The 20,968-nt window shown below is 45.9% G+C and overlaps 1 non-coding gene across 1 annotated transcript; it reads left to right on the top strand.

The window, feature by feature from the left end:
* Window positions 1–4,840: 4,840 nt before the first annotated feature.
* trnaa-cgc (transfer RNA alanine (anticodon CGC)) lies at window positions 4,841–4,912 on the top strand. The gene has a single exon. It is a non-coding gene; the product is annotated as a tRNA-Ala (tRNA).
* The last annotated feature ends 16,056 nt before the right edge of the window (window positions 4,913–20,968 follow it).

The raw sequence follows: 20,968 nt of genomic DNA, 5'->3' as shown, positions 1-20,968 counted from the left end.
AGAGTGTAATCTAAACAAAAGGTGATCTCACAACTCAGACCAAGGGCTGGTGTTTGTTTTCAAAAAGAGTAAGACTTCAAAGTGTCAGTCCACCAGCACTTGCGACAAATACTCTCACATACGAGGTGACAGGTGGATTAAATAACCTCTCTCTAATTGCCTGCTCTGCAATCTGACTAATGTCTATGACACATTTCGGTCATTCAGCACCACTCTCAGACACTGAGATGTTTGGTCTTAATGTTGGGCAAATATTCCACAAGCTGTCACCACCTCACCCGGCGATCAGGGGAACTTGACAGTGAGAAGAGGCTCAATAGTGCTCTCCTTTTCCTCTCAGCTGGTTGTAAGGTATCCCACTACTTTTAAGAAGAGAAATAAATGTTGGACCCTTCACTAACATTCACAAAACTATCAGATTATTCTGGAAATATTCTTTGACCTGAAAAATAACTCTGTTTCTCTTTCTGTTGATGCTGCCTGACCCGCTGAGTGTTTCCAACAATTTCTGCTTTTATTTCAGATTTCCAACACCTGCAGGTTTTCAGTTTTCATTTGCCAGATTCTGATCATTATCACATTGCACTTTGTGGAGCTTGCTGGGGACTTGAAGGACTTCAGGCTCCCACAGGGAGATTGGGCCATCTCCTTGCTGTATGACTCTTGTGACTCTATGACACATTATATCCTTACTTTTTTCAGTGTTTTACAAATACTTCACTAGTTGCAAAACGCCTTATGCAGTGCTGAGGCTGTGAAAGGCGCCGGATAAATGAAAACCTTTCTTTCTTTAGTTCTGTGTCTCCTAGTCCCTCATGACAACTGTGAACAGATGTATCAGCTTGCTATCCTGGGATCTTGCTCTGCACAGATTGGTTGCCACCTTTCCCCATGTTACAAATCTCAGAAAAATTACTTCAGTGGCCTTGATCAGGAGATGGCAACAATCGTTGCAGGAATGTTTTTCCAGAACTGTATTTTATTCATAATGCAATGGAACTCCGATAATCTGCCCTCCCACTGTTTGGAATTCCTGCTGGTTTGGCACCTAGCTCAGTAGGTACTGTTTGCTGTCCTCCCTCTAATACACTGGGCCCTGGTTCTCAATCTCCCATTCACTCACCGGGTCTCGGTTCCTACGGTCCCTTCCAATTCACCCAAACCCTGGTTCCAACAATTCCCTCAACATACCTGGTTCACTAGAAAATTTATTATCACACTGTGTAACAGCTAAAAAAGTGAACTAAAAGATTGGTGAAATATTAATGGAAATCACATCCAATAGTCTGGAAAATCTGCCAATCCAGTACCACCAAGGTCTTCAGTGTGCCGGATAATCAGAGCATTAAGTTGGTAAGTTGGTTTATTATTGTCACATGTACCAAAGTACAGTGAAAAACTCTGTTTTGCATGCCATCCATACAGATCATTGCATCACATCAGTGCGTTGACGTAGTACAAGGTGAAGCAATAACGGAATGCAGAGTATGCAGAGTACCATGTTACAGTTACAGAGAAAGTGCAGTGCAGGCAGACAATAAGGTGCAAGGCCATGACGAGGTAGATTGTGAGATCAAGAGTCCATCTTATCGTATAAGAGGTCTGTTCAATAGTCTTATAACAGCGGGATCAGATAAGTTATCTTTATTAGTCACATGTATATCAAAACACACAGTGAAATGCATCCTGTACAGAAGCCAAGAGTCTCCTCCATGGTGTTAGTTATGGTGGGATTCAGGGTAGGTCAGAAACTGTGAGACTCTGGGGTGCCTGTTGGTAGGAGTTTTCAGGCTGTCTGTGACTACAGAGCACTTTTAAGATAAGGTAAGATAAGGTATCTTTATTAGTCACATTGAAACACACAGTGAAATACATCTTTTGCGTAGAGTGTTCTGGGGGCAGCCCGCAAGTGTCACCACGCTTCCAGAGCCAAAATAGCATGCCCACAACTTCCTAACCTGTACGTCTTTGGAATGTGGGAGGAAACCAGAGCACCCGGAGGAAGAAACCCACGCAGACACTGGGAGAACGTACAAACTCCTTACAGGCAGCAGCCGGAATTGAACCGGGGTCTCTGGTGCTGTAATAGCATTACGCTAACTGCTACACTACTGTGCCTGCCCTTGATCTCCTTGATCATCTCCCAATCTATCTAGATTGCACGTTATTTGTCCACTTACACTGCACTTTCTCTGGCACCTGCTACACTATATTCTGTTTTCTTTTTACTACCTCAATGTACTTATATATGGCATGATCTGCCTGGATGGAACGCAAACAAAAGTTTTTCCACTGGATCTCGGTACACGTGACAATAATAAACTAATACCAATACCCTTCTCACCTTAAACTTATGTCCTCTAGCTTTAGACTAAAATGGAATGAGTGCAAGTGGGTGCTGGATGGTGAGTGCGCTCACAATGGTCTGAAGGACTCGTTTACTGTATGACAATGAGAACATCATCAGAAGGGCAAAGCTAATGTGATGAAGCATGTTCACTCCCCCATTGCTCCCGGGTTTAGTTAATTACTGACTAGACCTCATATTTTCAACTAAGACCAGCAATTACTGCCAGTTTGTGGCTGAGCAGCTGATTGTTGACAGGTCAGTTGGTCACACAGGGAAAGTATGTCAATAATTGGACTGTTTGTTGTCTCGATTTTCACGCTGTCTAAAGCTGTGAAAACATCGTTTCTCCAACCCTTCCACCTCCTGCCTTTGTGTTAGGGAGCAGCAGAGCGATAATTGATGTGGCACGGCCAGCTCGCCGTTGCCTTGGAAACCGCTTGCATTTCTGGGACTGGTCATTCTGTGCAAAGCCATGGTTGAAAGTCACAAAGAGCTACCAGCTTGGACTGGACATGTCCCTGCTCATTGCCTTGCAAAGCTTTAATGTCGGCAGCAGGAATGATTTTAACATGGGGGTTTTCACAAGAAGCATTAACAAATAAAAATGCAGAGTGAACCACAAAAGAGAATTATTTTAAACACATTCATTTTTCAGCATTGGGGAGTGGCTGGGAGGAAGGCATTTATTGCCCATCCCTCATTGCCCTTGAGTTAGATGGCTTCCCAGGACATGTCAAAGGTGGATGAAAATCAAAAAAAACACTGCAGATGTTGGAAGCCCAAAACAAAAACAGAAACTGTCATGGAAACACTCAGCAGGTCAGGCAGCATCTGTGGAGAGAGAAACTATCTATCACAATGTCACATGAGATCACAGAGAACTCAAATGCGGAACCCCGGTACGAGACTGGAGTCAGGATTCTTCCTCAGAACTAAACGCAGGCAGCGACCAGAAGGAATCTTGCTTCAGGGCTTTGAGATGGAGTCCCAATACATGATGCGCTGAGCTGTGTCCACAACTCTCTGCAGTTTCTTGTGGTCCTGGACAGAGCAGTTGCCATACCAAGCCGTGATGCATCCAGATGGGATGCTTTCTATGGCTCATCCAAGAAAGTTGGTGAGTGTCAAAGGCGACATGCCAAATTTCTTTAGTCTCCTGAGGAAGTAGAGGCGCTGGTGAGCTTTCTTCTCCATGGTGTCTACGTGGTTGGATCAGGACAGGCTATTGGTGATGTTCACTCCTTGGAACTTGAAGCTCCCAGCCATCTCGAACTCAGCGTCATTGATGTAGACAGGTGCATGTACACCGTCCCCTTTCCTGAAGTCAATGACCAGCTCTTTTGTTTTGCTGACATCGAGGGAAAGGTTCTTGTCCTGACACCATGTCCCTAAGCTCTCTATCTCCTTGCTGTACTCTCACTCATCGTTATTTGAGATACGGCCCACTACAGTGGTGTCATCTGAAAACTTGTAGATGAAGCTGGAGCAGAATCTGGCCACACAGTCATGAGTATATGGGAGAGTACGGGGTGATGTGTGGACGGGATGGCATGAGTTGGGACACAAGAGGCAGAGTATTTGAAGTTAATTGAACCTGACCTCTTGCCTCCCCCACTTCCACCACCAAATCCAAACATGTCCCCTTGTTTGGTCAGTGCAATTAACCCTTCGTCAGGGATGACAGTGTCATCTTCGTGATGTGATTCTGTTGGAATCGCTGTTACTGTTAGAACTGGCAGCAATCCTGGATTTATGAGCCACTACGATATTCTTCTCCGCTGAAGTTTATAGCCAGTGGGAAGTAACCTGATCCCGTGGGCTGCCTCATGAGGAAGAGAGGAATTGATCTTACTCTCTCAGCCTGTACGTGGGACCTGGACCCAGTGGTGATGAGGCACAGCCAGGCAATGACAGGGCAAAAACTAAAAGGGAGCAGCAAGAATCAGGCAGGACTCACGCTGCTCAGTTGAGAGTCTCTGTGTCTCCATCACGTCAGATCATCCAGCTGTTTCTGGGGCAGAGTGAAAGCCAACAGCTGGATTTATGTCTTCTTTCTCTGGTAAACAGATGTGCTTTGAAGTTGGATGAATAGGTTCCAAGGGGAGAGTCAACTCGCGGCCCGAGTACCTCAGATCAGTCGAGTGATCTGGAGCACAGCTGTCTACTTTCAGTGATCAGGCACTGAATGAGCGGTGTGACAGTTCTACCAGCTATAAATCAACAGCCAGCGTTCCGAGCTGATGTTAGGATCAGTGAGGTTGATGAAGGATTGCACAGCTTGGATTGCCCTGGACAGGAGTTAACCATCTGCTCCACACAACCTGCCACAACTTCAATGTCTCTAACCCTAATACACTCCCCAAGGAGAGACAAAAAATTATGTTCTGAACCCTAGGCAGGTGTTTGGGGGAGGATGGGTTGGGTAAGAATTCCCCCACTCTGAGCCCCTTCAGGAGCCACTGTGGCACTGCCTGATGCTATCAGATGCTTGGGGATGTAGCTCAGTGGTAGAGCACGCGCTTCGCATGTGTGAGGTCCTGGGTTCAATCCCTGGCATCTCCAGGATGGTATTTTTGGGGCGTAACGGTAGCATAGCGGTTAGCGTAATGCTATTACAGTGCCAGTGACACGGGTTCAATTCCTGCTGCTGCCTGTGAGGAGTTTGTACGTTCTCCCCGTGACTGCGTGGGTTTCCTCCGGGTGCTCCAGTTTCCTCCCACATTCCAAAGGTGTACAGGTTAGGAGCTGTGGGCATGCTATGTTAGCGCTGGAAGAGTGGCGACACTTGCGGGCTGCCCCCAGCACATTCTTAGCAACGCAAAAAGACACATTTCACTGTGTGTTTCGATGTACATGTGACTAATAAATAAATATCTTATAAAATATCTGATTGCATCCCAGTTGGACCTAGTCCAGATCTTACTTCTGTTGTGGTGGATTCCAGGCTTGTTTGGATTCTGGAGCGGTGGGGCCTAATTCTCTCTGCTCCTATTGGTTGATCTTAGTCCTCTAGAAGAAAAGAATGTTCGTTTCTGTAGCTCCTTGTCTCAGGATTTCCCAACGCACTCAATGGCCAAACTTGTGTAATGTGGGAAATGCTACAGCCAATTCATGCCCTGCAAGCTCTCACAAATAACAATATAAAAACAATCAGATGATAGAATCAAACACGCCCTTTGGCCCATCAAGTCCATGCCAACCATCTGCCACTTATTTACACCAATCCTACATTAATCCCCATTTTTTATTCTCCCCACACTCCCATCAACTGCTCCCAGATTCCACTGCTCACCCCCACACTAGGGGTAATTTACAGCCGCCAATTAACCTGACAACCCGCATGTCTTTGGGATGTGGGAGGAAACCGGAGCACCTGGGGGAAACCCACACAGTTACAGGGAGAACGTGCAAACTTCTCACAGGCAGCACCGGAGGTCGGGATCGAACCTGAGTTGCTGGAGCTGTGAGGCAGTAGCTTGACCAATATTGGTCTCCCATCTGAGAGCGCGGACTTGATTAAATCACACCAAAAAAAACCCAAGCTGCCAGAGGAACTCAGCGGGTCAGCGAAGGCAAAGGATAGTTGAGGTTTCAGGTGGAGATCCTGCATCAGTACTGAGTGTAGAGGGGAGATGGCCGGTATAAAGAGGGGAGGGGGAGGGGTGCAGCAGGGGGAGGCAGGTGATAGTGAAACCAGGTGAGGTGGGGGACGATGGGCAGACGGAGGCAGGTGGGCGAGGGAGGAGGGGGGAGTTAAGAGACAAGAGGCTGGAGGGTGATGTACATCCAGATAAGGAAGGGATGATGGACAGACGGAGATGGTGGGGGAGGCCACCAGCTGGATAGAGTCACAGAGTTATACAGCTCGGAAACAGGCCCTTCGGCCCAACTCATCCATGTTGACCAAGGTGACCACCTAGGGCAGTCCCATTTGCCCGCATTTGGCCTGTATCCCTCCAAACCTTTCCTATCTGTGTACCAGTCCAAATGTCTTTTATTGTACCTGCCTCAACCACTTCCTGTGGCAGCTCCTTCCATATACCCACCACCCTCTGCGTGAAGAAGATGCCCCTCAGGTCCCTTTTAAATCTTTCCCTTCTCACCTTAAACCTACACCCTCTGGTTTTTGGTTCCCCTCTGCCCAGGACTGCAAGAAACTGCAGAGAGTTGTGGACACAGCCCAGCATATCACGGACACCAACCTCCCCTCCTTGGACTCTGCCTTTACCACTCACTGTGCTGGTTAAGCAGTCAGCATAATCAAAGACCCCACCCACCCGGGTCATTCTCTCTTCTCTCCTCTTCTATCAGGTAGAAGATACAGGAGCCTGAGAGCATGTACCATCAGACTTGAGGACAGCTTCTATCCCACTGTGATAAGACTATTGAACAGTTCCCTTATACGATGAGATGGACTCTGACCTCACGATCTACCTTGTTGTGACCTTGCACCTTATCGCACTGCACTTTCTCTGTAGCTGTGACACTTTACTCTGTACTGTTATTGTTTTTACCTGTACTACATCAACACACTCTGTACTAACCCAACGTAACTGCACTGTGTAATGAATTGACCTGTATGATCGGTATGCAAGGCACATTTTTCACTGTGCCTCGGTACAAGTGACAATAATAAACTAATATCAATACCAATACCAATACCAAAACCAATACCCCTTCCCTGGGAAAAAGACTGTGTGCATTCACCCTACCTCTGCCCCTCATGATTTTTATAAGGCCACTCCTATGCTCCAATGAAGAAAGACATTGGACTTTATTCCAATGAATTCCTTGGAATTTATTGTGAGAACTTGCAGATAAATTCCTACCCAACCTTTCCCTGTCACTCAGACCCTCATGTCCTGGCAGCATCCTTGTAAATCTCTGGTATCTGGGAAAGGAACACAGGTGGAATCGCTTACCTCGAATTCCAGAACCTGCAGACTTGATCCAATGGAGACACAGGAGACTGCAGATGCTGGAATCTGGAGCAACAAACAATCTGTTGGAGGAACTCAGCAGCATCTGTGGGAGGAAAGAAATCGTCAATGTTTCGGGTCAAAACCCTGCATGAACACTGAGAGTCAATAGAGACTTGATAAGATAAGATATCTTTATTGGTCACATGTACATCAAAACACACAGTGAAATACATCTTTTGCGTAGTGTTCTGGGGGCAGCCCGCAAGTGTCGCCACACTTCCGGTGCCAACATAGCATGCCCACAACTTCCTAACCTGTACGTCTTTTTTGGAATATGGGGGAAAACTGGAGCACCTGGAGGAAACCCACGCAGACACGGGGAGAACATACAAACTCCTTACAGATAGTGGCTGGAATTGAACCCGAGTCGTTGGCGCTGTAATATCACTACATTAACCGCTACACTACCGTGCCTAACATTTAATTTAGCTAACATTTAAGGTTCTATTCGCAAAATGTTACCTCCTGTTTTGCAGCACTCCCTCAGCACAGCAGTAACAGGGCAGCCAGCATCTTTGGCTCACTTCTACCTTCTTTGACTCAAAAACCAAGAGCACAGTTTTGCGTGAAAGTTTCTTCTCTCAGACGGTGGTGAAACTCAGGAATTCTCTGCCCCTGAGGTTGATGGAGGCCAGATTATTAGATATATTTAAGGTAGAGGTAGATAAGCATTTGAAGGATCAAGGAACTGAATGTTAGAACATAGAACATAGAACAGTACAGCACAGAACAGGCCCTTCGGCCTACAATGTTGTGCCGACATAGCTATTCCCTCCTACCTACAGAATGGCCATATCCCTCCATTTTCCTCTCATTCATGTGCCATCCAAGCCCACTCTTAAAAGTCTCCCAATGAATTTGCCTCCACCACCCTATCAGGCAACGCATTCCAGGCATCCACCACTCTCTCAGTAAAAAACGTACCCCTCACGTCTGTTCTGAACCTACCCTCTCACCTTAAATGCATGCCCTCTGGTATTGGATCGCTCAATAATGGGAAAAAGATATGGGGGACTGGCACAGAAGAGGAGTTGAGGTCAGCGTTGATCAGCCATGATCACATTGAAAGGCGGGGTAGGTTTGAGGGGCCGAGTGACCAACACCTGCTCCTATTTTCTTGTGTTCTTGTGACAACTGTACCACATATCAGTACATGACATTTTACTATAAAATTTAATTGTTTGACACTGTTACTCTTCTGATATTAAATTGAAAAGTTTCAAAGTATGTCACTGAATGAATTACGTTGAAAGTACAAGACGTCATTATTTAATTGGTTTGAATTACAGTGAAAATCCTTTAGTCTGTAGCAATTAATTATTTTTAAGTGTTGGCTTACAGTGTGCGTTTTTATCCTTTGAGTTTTTATTTCCAAATCTCAAGGTAATGTGCCTGGGGCCGATTAATTGGCAGGCAAAATGGTGCATGGTGTGGAAAATTAAACAATTGCTTTGTCAGTTCCTTTTCAGTCATACAGACCTTGTAAGTGGGTACGTCACTGCTGAGTACAAAAAGATTGAGGCAACAAACCACGATTCACAATTGTGCCTTCAGCCAAGGCCCTCAGCTCTGGAATTCCTCCCCTGAAACCTTTCTGGTCCTCTCTTCACCTTGAAGGTATTCCTTAAAGCATCTACATTGCCGATCCCACCCACAATCATATATAACATACCCTGGGTTATTTTAAGACATTAAATCATAGAGTCATAGAGTGATTCACCATGGAAAAAGGCCCTTCTGCCCAACTGGTCCATGCTGACCAAGATGCCCACCTGAGCTAGTCCCATTTGCCTGCATTTGGCTCATATCCTTCTAAACCTTTCCAATCCGTGGACCTGTCCAACTGTCTTTTAAAAGTTGTTATTGTACATGCCTCAACCACTTCATATCTACCTTGTTGTGACCTTGAACCTTATTGCACTGCACTTTCTCTGTAGCTGTGACGCTTTACTCTGTACTGTTATTGTTTTTACCTGTACTACATTAATGCACTCTGTACTGACTCAATGTAACTGCACTGTGTAATGAATTGATCTGTATGATCAGTTTGTAAGACAAGCTTTTCACTGTACCTCGGTACAAGTGACGATAATAAACCAATATCAATACCAATACCAATATACAGACCACCACGGTAGTGTAGCGGTTAGTGTAACGCTATTACAGCCCCAGCGACCCGGGTTCAATTCTGGCTGCTGTCTGTAAGGAGTTTGTACACTCTCTCCGTGTCTGCGTGGGTTTCCACCGGGTGCTCCGGTTTCCTCCCACATTCCAAAGACGTACTGGTTAGGAAGTTGTGGGCATGCTATGTTGGTGCTGGAAGCGTGGTGACACTTGCGGGCTGTCCCCAGAAGACTCTACGCAAAAGATGCATTTCACTGTGTGCTTCGACGTACATGTGATTAATAAAGAAATCTTATCTTATCTTCTTACCTTATCTTTATAAGATCACCCCTCAGTCTCCTATGCTCCAAGGAAAAAAGCCCTAGCCTGCCCAGCCTCTCGCTATAACTCAGTCCCTCAAGTCCTGGCAACATCCTCGTAAATCTTTTCTGCACTCTTTCCAGTTTCATAACTCCTTTCCTATAGCAGGGCGACCAAAACTGAACACAATACTCCAAGTGCAGCTCCACCAGCGTCTTGTACAACTGCACCATGACCTCCCAACTTCTGTACTCAGTACAGTGACTGATGAAGGCCGACGTGCTAAATGCCTTCTTCACCACCCTGTTGCCTGTTAAAGCTCAATAGAGATAAGCTGCTGTATTTCATAGTGACTGTTGTCTTTCCAGTTTGTAGCTGTACATCTATGGATGTGTTGGTAAGGTGTTGACACGGTGGGCTGTAGCAGTTTAGTGGCTGTAAGCTGACCTTGTACCTAGTGAAGTGACAGGGGTCTTTCCTCTCCCTTCCCTCGACACTGTGCCCCACCAAGTGGCTTCAGAGGAAGGGAGAAAATCCAGGAGAGAAGGAAATAACAAAGTGAGGGTAAACCATAAGGGCATAGCAACAGTGTAAAGGGTGATTATGACAACACCAGGATCCTGCTAAGGCCTCAGTCCTATACAAATGCTAAAGGCTGAAATCAGAGCGACCCATTGTGTGTCGCCGGGGAGACGTGTGGTAGCACAGCAGATAACCATGTCAGAGGAAGTGCTGGATTACTTGGCGTGCTACTCACTGCAGGGTAACCATTATTCTAGGGGCTTGACCTTCAAAAGAACGGTCTGAGTACACTGTCGATACTTAACCCCCTTAGATTCCACTGATGTCGTTGCGCTTGGGCTTTGCTGCTATGGTAACGGGCTACTAGAGCAAGCGGGTCTGGAGAATAAAGTCTTTCTCCTTCCGATGTGATGAACAGGCTGGCGTGGGTTAGTAAGTTTGCAGATGTCACTAAAATAGGTGGTGCCGTGGACAGTGAGGATGGTTATCAGGAATTACAGGGGGATCTTGATCGGTTAGGTAAGTGGGCCAAGGAATGGCAAATGGAGTTTAATTTTGATAAGCGCAAGGTGTTGCATTTTGGGAAGAGAAATGAGGGTGGAACTGAGGAGTTTTGTAGAACAGAGGGACCTTGGGAGTACAAGTACATGGTTCTCTGAAAGTGGCATCACAGGTAGACAGGGTGGTGAAGAAGGCTTTTGGCACGTTGGCCTTCATCAGTCAGTGTGTTGAGTATAGAAGTTGGGATGTTATGTTGCAGTTGTACAAGACATTGGTGAGGCTGCACTTGGAATATTGTGTTTGGTTTTGGACACCCTGCTATAGGAAAAATGCCATTAAGTTGGAAATAGTGCTGAAAAGATTTACGAGGATGTTGCTGGGAGTTGAGTTATGGAGAAAGGTTGAGCAGGCTGGAACTTTATTCCTTGGAGTGTAGGAGAATGAAGGGTGACATTATAGACATGTATAAAACCACGAGGGGCATATATAGGCTGAATGAGCACAGTCTCTTTCCCAGGGTTGGAGAATCAAGAACTAGATCACATAGGTTTAGGGTGAGAGAGGAGAGATTTAATAGGAACCTCAGGTGCAACTTTTTCACCCAGAGGGTGGTCCATATAATGGAATGAGCTGCCAGAGGAAGTGGTTGAGGCAGGTACATTGACATCATTTAAAAAACACTTGGACAGGTACATGGATAGGAAAGGTTTAGAGGGATATGGGCCAGATGTGAGCAAGTGGGACTAGCTTAGATGGGACTTTTGGTCAGCCTGGATCAGTTGGGCTGAAGGGCGTGTTTCCATGTTCTTTTTAAAATTTAAAAAAAATTTTTACTTACAGCATGGTAACAGGCCCTCCCGGCCCAACAAGTCCACACTGCCCATTTTTAAACCCAAATTAACCTACCCGTATGTCTTTGGAATGTGGGAGGAAACCGGAGCTCCCGGAGGAAACCCACGCAGACACGTTGTATGACTCTATGACTGGAGTTGCTTCCCTGAGGTTAGGGTGTGACATGATAGAGATCGAAAGGGTGGATGTTGTGAAGATCTGTGGAGAAGACCAGGACTTAAGGGCCAGAGATATACGATGATCACTGTCTTCTTTTTCTGAAGCAGTCCCGAGGGATTGACTATGCCTTGCTTCCACTTTGGTTCCCCAAGTTCTGAGTTGGCTGATGAGACCAGTGTTGGAACTGCCAACTCTTTTCGGATGGGGAGGGTGGGTAATTTTGCGAAGAGGTGCATTCCATCTGCCATTAACGCCGGGCTTCTGTGAAGGCTCCCATCGCATATTCTGAAATCTCCTTCCTCTTTGAGCAGTCCCGGGAACTGGTGGGGATGTTGCATACTCTTGAGGACTTCATTTGAATTTTTTCCTCTGTTTGCTTTTTCCGTGACAGAGCTCAGAATAGGGTGTCTGGAACTGAATAGGAATAAGGTGGCGGGAATGGGATTAGGGCTCGGAATCGGGAATCTGGTGTCTGTCATGCGAACAGTGTGATCTACCCCAGAGTGCCAATAGTACATAACTAGGGCCTCAACGCTGGTCACTAAATGTTGTGTTTTCTGAAGTCCAGCTGGAGTATTCATGCTGGGCGAGAGGACTGATTCCTTCAATTTAGGACTGAGTGGTTGCATCAAAGCCTGGTACGGAGGCCCCAATGCCACACTTTCCCAAGAGGCTGCAGAGGGTTGTAGACTCAGCCAACTCCATCACGGACACAACCCTCCCCACCATCGAAGACATCTTCAAGAGGCAGTGCCTCAAGAAGGCAACATCCATCATTAAGGACCCTCACCATCCGGGACATGCCCTCTTCTCGTTACTACCATTGGGGAGGAGGTACAGGAGCCTGAAGACTCTCACTCAACAATACAGGAACAGCTTCTTCCCCTCCGCCATCAGATTTCTGAACGGTCCATGAACCCATGAGCACTACCTTGTTATTCCTTTTATTTTTGCACCATTTATTTATTTTTGTAATTTATAGTAATCTTATGTCTTTGCACTGTACTGCTGCCACAAAACAGAAAAATTTAACATCACATAAGTCATAATAAAGTGATAATAAATCTGATTCTGAAATCTGATTCTGATTCTGACCCCCTCATTTCTTTATCGGAATCTTCTTGCTGCTACCATCAGGCAGGAGGTACAGAAGCCTGAAGTCCCACACCACTAGGTTCAAGAACAGCTACTTCCCTTCAACCATTCGGTTCTTGAACCAACCTGCACAACCCTAATCACTGCCTCAGTATAGCAACGCTATGACCACTTTGATTATTTTACACTACAATGGACTTGTTTTGGTTCTAATTGTGTTCCTTCTTATATATAATTTATATTTTCCTTGTGAATGCTGCTCATCTGATGCTCTGTGCCTGTGATGCTGCTGCAGGGAAGTTTTTCATTGCACCTGTGCACACACGTACTTGTGCATATGACAATAAACTCAATGTTGACTTTGACTTTGAGAATCACCCACTCTGTTACTGTAGCATACTCCTCCTTCTCTTTACCTGGTTGTATTGTTTTCCATTTTCTCCAATCAGCAACTAACCCTTGTTGGTTCCACAACACATTGGCTGGCCCCCTTAACTTCACCCGGGGGTGCCATTGTTGGGTCACGTGACCTGATATGGCCAACAACTGGTGCCTTCTTATGCAAGCAAGTAGGTTCCCAATAGCTCCCTCACCTCATTGTGAAAGGTCGAGTCTTCCAATCCCACTCGAGAAACGTGTACGGTCTTCGGGATGTCACTCCAGTGCAGAATGGGGGCAGGAGCCACTGTCTGACATTAAAAAACCTCAAGGCAGCTGCTTTGAAGAGCAGGGGTTATCGGAATAGACAGCTGGTTTCTTTTTACCGGGGTTGAAATGTCTAATGCTAGAGGGCATGCATTTAAGGTGAGGGGGGTTAGATCAAAGGAGATGTGCAGGGCAAGTTTTTTTACACAGAGAGTGGTGGGTGCCTGGAATGCGCTGCCAGGGGTGGTGGTGAGGCAGATATGATAGAGACGTTTAAGAAGCTGTTAGATAGGCACAAGAATGCGCAGAGTTTGGAGGGATACTGGACTTGTGTAGGCAGAAGGGATTAGTTTAGTTAGGCGTTTACTAGTTTAATTAGTTCAGCACATCGTGGGCTGAAGGGTCTGTCCTGTCCTGGACTATTCGATGTTCTATGTTTTGTGTTCTATCCTTGGTGTCCTGGCCAACATTTATCCCACTAAGGACCAGATATTTAGGCCATTATCCCCACTAATGTTTGTGGGAGCTTGCTGTGTGCAAGTTGGATGTTGCATTTTCTAAATTACAGCAGTTATCACAGGGTACAGATACCCCATCACTTCAGGGACCTTAAGATCATCCTGGAGTCATGTAAAATGGCAGAGGAATGACAATTAATGATGAGGAAGAGCGAGAAAAGGCAATATAACGATAGTGAGAGGCAAGAAAGAAAGTCTTGCATTTGTATAGCATCCTTCATGGTATGGGGGGAGCATTCCATGTGAAAGGTGGAAACAAGGGTCAGGAATCAGAGGCTGTGGTCAGGATTGTGCTTACATTTAGTCTTAAGGCCAGCTGAAGGCAGACATGAAAGGGGCTGCCTTGTAAGTGTGTCACAGTGAGTCACTGGTACCTTCAGGAGGTGAGGCACAGAGAGGAGATTAATGGAGAAAAACCAACTCCATTAAGGGTGGAGGAAATTAATTAGAAACCTTAAATTCAGTAACAGATACCTCCACCTCAAAAATCACAGGAGTGTGAAAACAGCTGGCTCTTGCAAAATCTACCAGTGCGGTATTAACCAGAGGAAAGAGGGAACAAGGGAATTTTCAGGTGCAGTGTATACATGCCCCAGGGATGTATGGCAGGAATTCATCGAAACATAAAAGCAGGAGGAAATATGAGCGCATCAAACATTGAAGACGTTACTGGTATGAGATTGAGGCAGCTTTTGGCTCCAATCCATGTCTACACTTTGCAGCAGAACAGGGTAACAGAAGGTTAACTGTGACTTTGCTCAATAATAAATACAGAAGCCTGAAGTCCCACACCACCAGCTACTTCCCTTCAACCATTCAGTTCTTGAACCAACCGGCACAACCCTAATCACTACAACATTATGACCATTTTGATCACTTTGCACTAAAATGGGCTTTTATTTGTTCTAATTGTGTTCTAATTCTTGTAAAAATTGGGTATAATTTATGATTAATTTAGGTTTTTCTTGTGAATGTTGCTTATCTGTTGCTATTTGCCTGTGATGCTGCTGCAAGTAAGTTTTTCATTGCACCTGTGCACACATGTACTTGCGCATGTGACAATAAGGTAAGATAAGATCTCTTTATTAGTCACAGGCACATCGAAACACACAGTGATATACATCTTTTGCACAGAGTGTTCTGGGGGCAGCCCGCAAGTGTCGCCATGCTTCCGGCGCCAACAATAGCATGCCAACAAAAATAAACTCGACAATTGACTATTGAATTGAAGTCCCATTGCACCATCTCTCTCCATTTTTATTTTTTGTGGATTTTGACAAGATAAAATCCAAGATACATTTGCAGAGGTTCAAGAAGGCGGCTCACCACAACCTTCTTAAGGATGATTAGCAATAAATGCTGTGAGTTACTTTAAAAAATAGTAAAATTCATCAGCACCAATCCCATACAACCATACAGCGACAGAGTTTCTCCTCCAAAAGCTGAAGGAAGGTTATTGACCTGAGACATTAAACTTTTACTTCCCACAGATGCTGATCGACATGTTGACCTTTTCCAGGATTTCCAGGTTTATTTCAAATCACCAGCTGCTGTTATGAGGACACCTACAACAGTTTGGCACCCCTACAGTGTGGCACTTCCTATAACAACAACATGCATTTGTGAGGCACCTTTAAGGTGGTGAAATATCTCAAGGGGCCACACGGAAGTGTAACCAAACAAAATCTAATACCGAGCTTCATGAGATCTGAGGGCAAGTGACAAGGAGCTTGTCCAGATGAGTCCAGGAATGTTTTAAAGGAGAAAAGAGTTAGTGAGAACTAGTGAGAGAATTCCAGAAGAGAGAAGAAGCATGTCTGTCAACAGTGAGGTGAGTGAAATGGAGATAAAACGAGGGCAGAATTGGAGAGTGGCTGGGCTGGAGGAGGTTACCGATCTATGGAGGGAGAGGTTCCTGATGTGCAGACGGATATGGCCATGACTGATTTTTTGTTCCAGTAAGGGGAAACCAGAGGCAAAGCTGGCCATAAAACTAAAAAGCATTTGGGCAGGTACAAGGATAGCAAAGGTGTATAGGAATATGAGCCTAATGTAGGCCAAGTGCGATGAGTGTAGAAAGGTATCATGGGTGACATGGACGAGTTGTGCCAAGGGGCTGTATTACTCTATGTTGAAAGCAGTGTAGCTGTATGAAAATATGCTGAGAGTAAAGCTGTGGTAGAATTGTTTTCCAGAAGGTAGGAATACCACATTCAATGATATCAGGGCATTAGATAAACTTAGAGAGAGTAGCTCTGAATGTGGCACACATCAGTGCAGTATGATGGGGAGAGATGTACAGGGAATCTTTATATCATCATATAAGGGAACCGTTCAATAGTCTTATCACAGTGGGGTAGAAGCTGTCCGTGAGCCTGATGGTATGGCTCCTACCTGATGGTACGTGCCCTCAGGCTCCTACCTGATGGTATGGCTCCTACCTGATGGTACGTGCCCTCAGGCTCCTACCTGATGGTATGGCTCCTACCTGATGGTACGTGCCCTCAGGCTCCTACCTGATGGTATGGCTCCTACCTGATGGTACGTGCCCTCAGGCTCCTACCTGATGGTATGGCTCCTACCTGATGGTACGTGCCCTCAGGCTCCTACCTGATGGAAGTGGAGAGAAGAGAGAATGACCCAGGTGTTGCTCCAGATTTCCAGCATCTGCAGTCCCTCTTGTGCATTCAAAACTTGGCAGGAATTTCATGGTCTAATGGGCAGAAGTGGTTTCTGCTCTCTTGTATATTCCAGAGAGCTGGGCAGCACATATACCAAACCACCGGTGATATACCGTCGACCAAATCCACTGGCAGGATAATCAAATGAATGTTAGCCTGCTTTCCAAGGCCAATGTCCTTGGCATTGAGGATCTAATCACTCTCAGTCAGCTCTGCTGTGTTGGCTATGTTGTTTGAGGGCCTGTTACTGGATTCCTGAGACAGACAGGAGTCAGGAGACAGGAGACTACTCTGAGCTCTATCATGGCATGCTCCTGTCTACATCAATGGTGCTGAGGTCAAGAGGGTTGAGAACTTCAAGTTCCTAGGAGTGAACATCACCAATAGCCTGTCCTGGTTCAACCATGTAGATGCCACGGCCAAGATAGTTCACCATTGCCTCAGGAGGCTAAAGAAATTTGCCACTTTGACACACACCAAGTTTTATTGATGCACCATAGAAAACATCCTATCTGGATGCATCATGGCTTGATATGGCAACTGCTCTGCCCGGGATCGCAAGAAACTGCAGAGAATTGTGGACACAGCTCAGCGCATCATTGAAACCAGGCTCCCCTCCTTGGACTCTGTCTATACCTCTCGCTGCCTTGGCGAAGCAGCCAGCATAATCAAAGTCCCCACCCACCTGGGTCATTCTCTCTTCTCTCCTCTCCCATCAGGCAGAAGATACAGTAGGCTGAGGGCACATACCACCAGGCTCAAGGACAGCTTCTATCCCACAGTGATAAGACTATTGAACAGTTCCCTTATACGATGAAATGGACTCTTGACCTCACAATCTTGTACCTTATTGTCTACCTGCACTGCACTTCCCTGTAGCTGTGACACTTTACTCTGTATTCTGTTATTGTTTAACCTTGTACTACCTCAATGCACTGCGTAATGAATTGATCTGTATGAACGGTATGCAAGACAAGTTTTGCACTGTACCTCGGTACAAGTGACAATAAAAAACCAATACCAATACCAAATGGCAACAGGTCCACAAGGAAATGATTCAAGGATTTTTTCAAATTCTCCTTGAAAAAAGTGTGGCATCCCCACTGACACTGGGAATCCCTGATCCTTGACTATTCCAAATGAAGAAGAAGCACTGGGAATGGCATTGAAAACCTAGAACCCCTTTGTTAGGATTATCCGGAAGCCCAGCAGGAATGGGAAATGGAGTGCACCACCTCCTAAACTATGCACACACCCTTTCTATGCACACCTCGCACCCTGGTCACTCTCCCTTTTCTCCTCTCCCGTCGGGTAGAAGATAAAAACTTGAGAACAGTCACCACCAGACTCAGGAACAGCTTCTATTCCGCTGTTATCAGACTGTTGAATGGACTTCACATATGCTAAAAGATGAACTCTTGACCTCACAATCTACCTCGTCATGGCCCTTGCACCTTATTGCCTGCCTGCACTGCACTTTCTCTGTAACTGTAACACTATATTCTGCACTCTTTTATTGCTACCTCGATGTACATATGTATGGAACGGCATACAGGCAAAAGCTTTTCACCGTACCTCTGTACATGTGACAATAATAAACCAATTACCAATTACCACCTGGCTACAGGCACAATGTTGAAACTCCACACAGACAGCACTGGAGGTCAGGATCAAACCCAGGTCACTCGAGCTGTGAGGCAGCAGCTCGACCAGCTGTGCCACTGTGCCTTGGGCTGCCAGTTCAGTCACCATCCTCCTGTACCCACTGAAGCAGTAGCACAGGGAGGTAAGGAGTGCAGCCTCTCACCTTGATAAACTTGAGCCGGGATAGATTAAGATCTTGGGAACGTGAAGGAAAGCTTTCAGGAAATTCCTTGGAAGTGTTTCATCTTTTGCCACCTCTCTGAGGATAGGGAGCAAGTTGCGAATGAGTTAACTGACACAAGAGCACAAGAAATTAGGAGCAGGAGTAGGCCTCCAGTCCACTCAAGCCTGCCCTGCCATTCAATATGATCATGGCTGATCTATGCTGGCCTCAACTCCTCTTCTGTGCCAGTTCCCCATAACCCTCAATTCCTTGATCTTTCAAATATTTATCTCTCTCCACCTTAAGTATATCTAATGATCTGGCCTCCACCAACCTTAGGGGCAGAGAATTCCAGAGATTCAGCACCCTCCGAGAGATTTCTACACACCTCAGTTTTAAATGACCGGCCCCTTATTTTGTAGTTATGTCCCCTTGTTCGTGACTGTCCCACTAGTGAGAACATCTCAACATCTACCCTGTCAAGCCCCCTTAGAATCTTATATTATTGAATAAGGTCACTGCTCATTCTTTTAACCTCCAAGTAAAACAGTTGCTTCCTGAACAGATGACAAGTGTAACCTTGATAACCTGGAAGCTGTGTCTGCTCTAGTTCTGCAGCTGAGTGTTTACAGTGTACTCATTCTACACCGGAAACAAAGGCCTAGTAATCTCATATTTAGGGATGATCCCAGAGGGAAAAGGGGATCAACTGCGGACAGTTCAACCCATACAATAGTGACCCAAACTTACGTGCGAGGGTCAATATTTACCTCATCTCCAACACCCAACATACTTGAAGAACAAGCCTTGTGTGCACACTGGCCTTTGTGCACTCTGTCCCTCTGTAAATTTAAAGAGGGTATCAATGGGATCAAATTCTCATTCTTGTTTTCAAATCTTCTGTAACCTACCCCCCATCCCCATCCATTTCTATAAACTGCTGCTGCCCCTTCATTTTAAGGTGTTGATCTCCAATTCTGGCCACTTGAGAATGCCCGAACTTCATTGTTCAAGAACTGCCTCCCTCACCTCCCTCTTCCTTTGTTAAAGGTGCTCCTTAAGAACCAAAGAGTTTGTTCATCTGCTGCGATACCTCCTCTTTTGTCTACAACCTTTGTTCATGCTCCTGTAAAGTGCTGGGATAGCATCCTGTTGGGATGTCCGGAGAGCTCACGGAGAGATACAGCATGGAAACAGCCCCTTTTTCAGCCATCAACCACCGATTTACACAAACCCCATGTTTTATTCTCCCTACAGTCCCACCAATTCCCACCCCCCCCCACCCACCCAGGTTCTACTACTCACCTACACACAAGGGACAAATTAGTCTATCAACCCCCACCCTGCATGTCTTTGGGTTATCGGAGGAAACAGGAGCATCCGGATGAAACCCATGTGTCACAGGGAGAACATGGAGACTCCACACAGGTAACACCCGAGGTCAGGAATAAAGGGAAGGAAAAGACTCAGTGCTACGAGAAATGAATACATAAAATTCAGGGAAATTGGTGTTGGATCCATGGTACTGTTACTCACAGCCAGCCTTCAAAATGCAAAAGGCTGAAAAATAGCCAGGGATTAGGAGATACACCATCTCAGAGATGATGCTAGCATCTCCTTAACCCCAGATTGTCGTGGAAGTAAAATCAGTTCACAAAAGACAATGACAATTCCAGTCCCATGCCCATTCCTGAATTTATCCCCTCCACCACTGATACCATGTCTTCACCTAATGAGGCCCTGAGCAGCAATTCTGTCCAACTCTTCTCTTTCTTTAAGATGTTCCTTTGACTGGGCTCCCCTCATGTGTTGATACAGTTTCCTAACTGGTTGCTTCATGGCCTGGTACGGCAATTCCGGTGCACAGGAATGCCAGAGGCTGCAGACAGTGGTGGACACAGCCCGGTCCATCATGGGCACAGCCCTCCCCACCACTGAGAGCATCTACAGGAGGTGCTGCCTCAAGAAGGTGGCATCTATCATCAAGAATCCCCACCACATCCAGGCCATGCCCTCTTCTTGCTGCTACCGTCAAGCAGGAGGTATAGAAGTCTGAAGTCCTACACCACCAGGTTCAGGAACAGTTACTTTCCTACAACCATCAGGTTCTTCAACCGACGCACAACCCTAACCCCACCTCACCAGTGGAACACTACGGACCACCTCTTGCACTGCCATTGGGTTTTTTGCACTAATGTTTTGTATTTCAGTCTTTATTTTCTCTTCACTGACTTGTATAATTTAGGTGTTCTGTGTGTGGTCTGTACCTACATACCTGTGATGCTGCAAGTTTTTCATTGTACTGTACCTCACAGTACTTGGGCACATGACAATAAACTCGACGATGTGACTCACTTATTCCTGATGCAGGGTCTCAACCCTAAAAAAAATCAATAATCCCACAGATGCTGCCTGACCCACTGAGTTCCTCC

Source organism: Pristis pectinata, chromosome 3, assembly GCF_009764475.1.
Source record: "Pristis pectinata isolate sPriPec2 chromosome 3, sPriPec2.1.pri, whole genome shotgun sequence".
NCBI classification, from domain to species: Eukaryota; Metazoa; Chordata; class Chondrichthyes; order Rhinopristiformes; family Pristidae; genus Pristis; species Pristis pectinata.
This window is presented reverse-complemented; position numbering and strand designations above follow the sequence as displayed.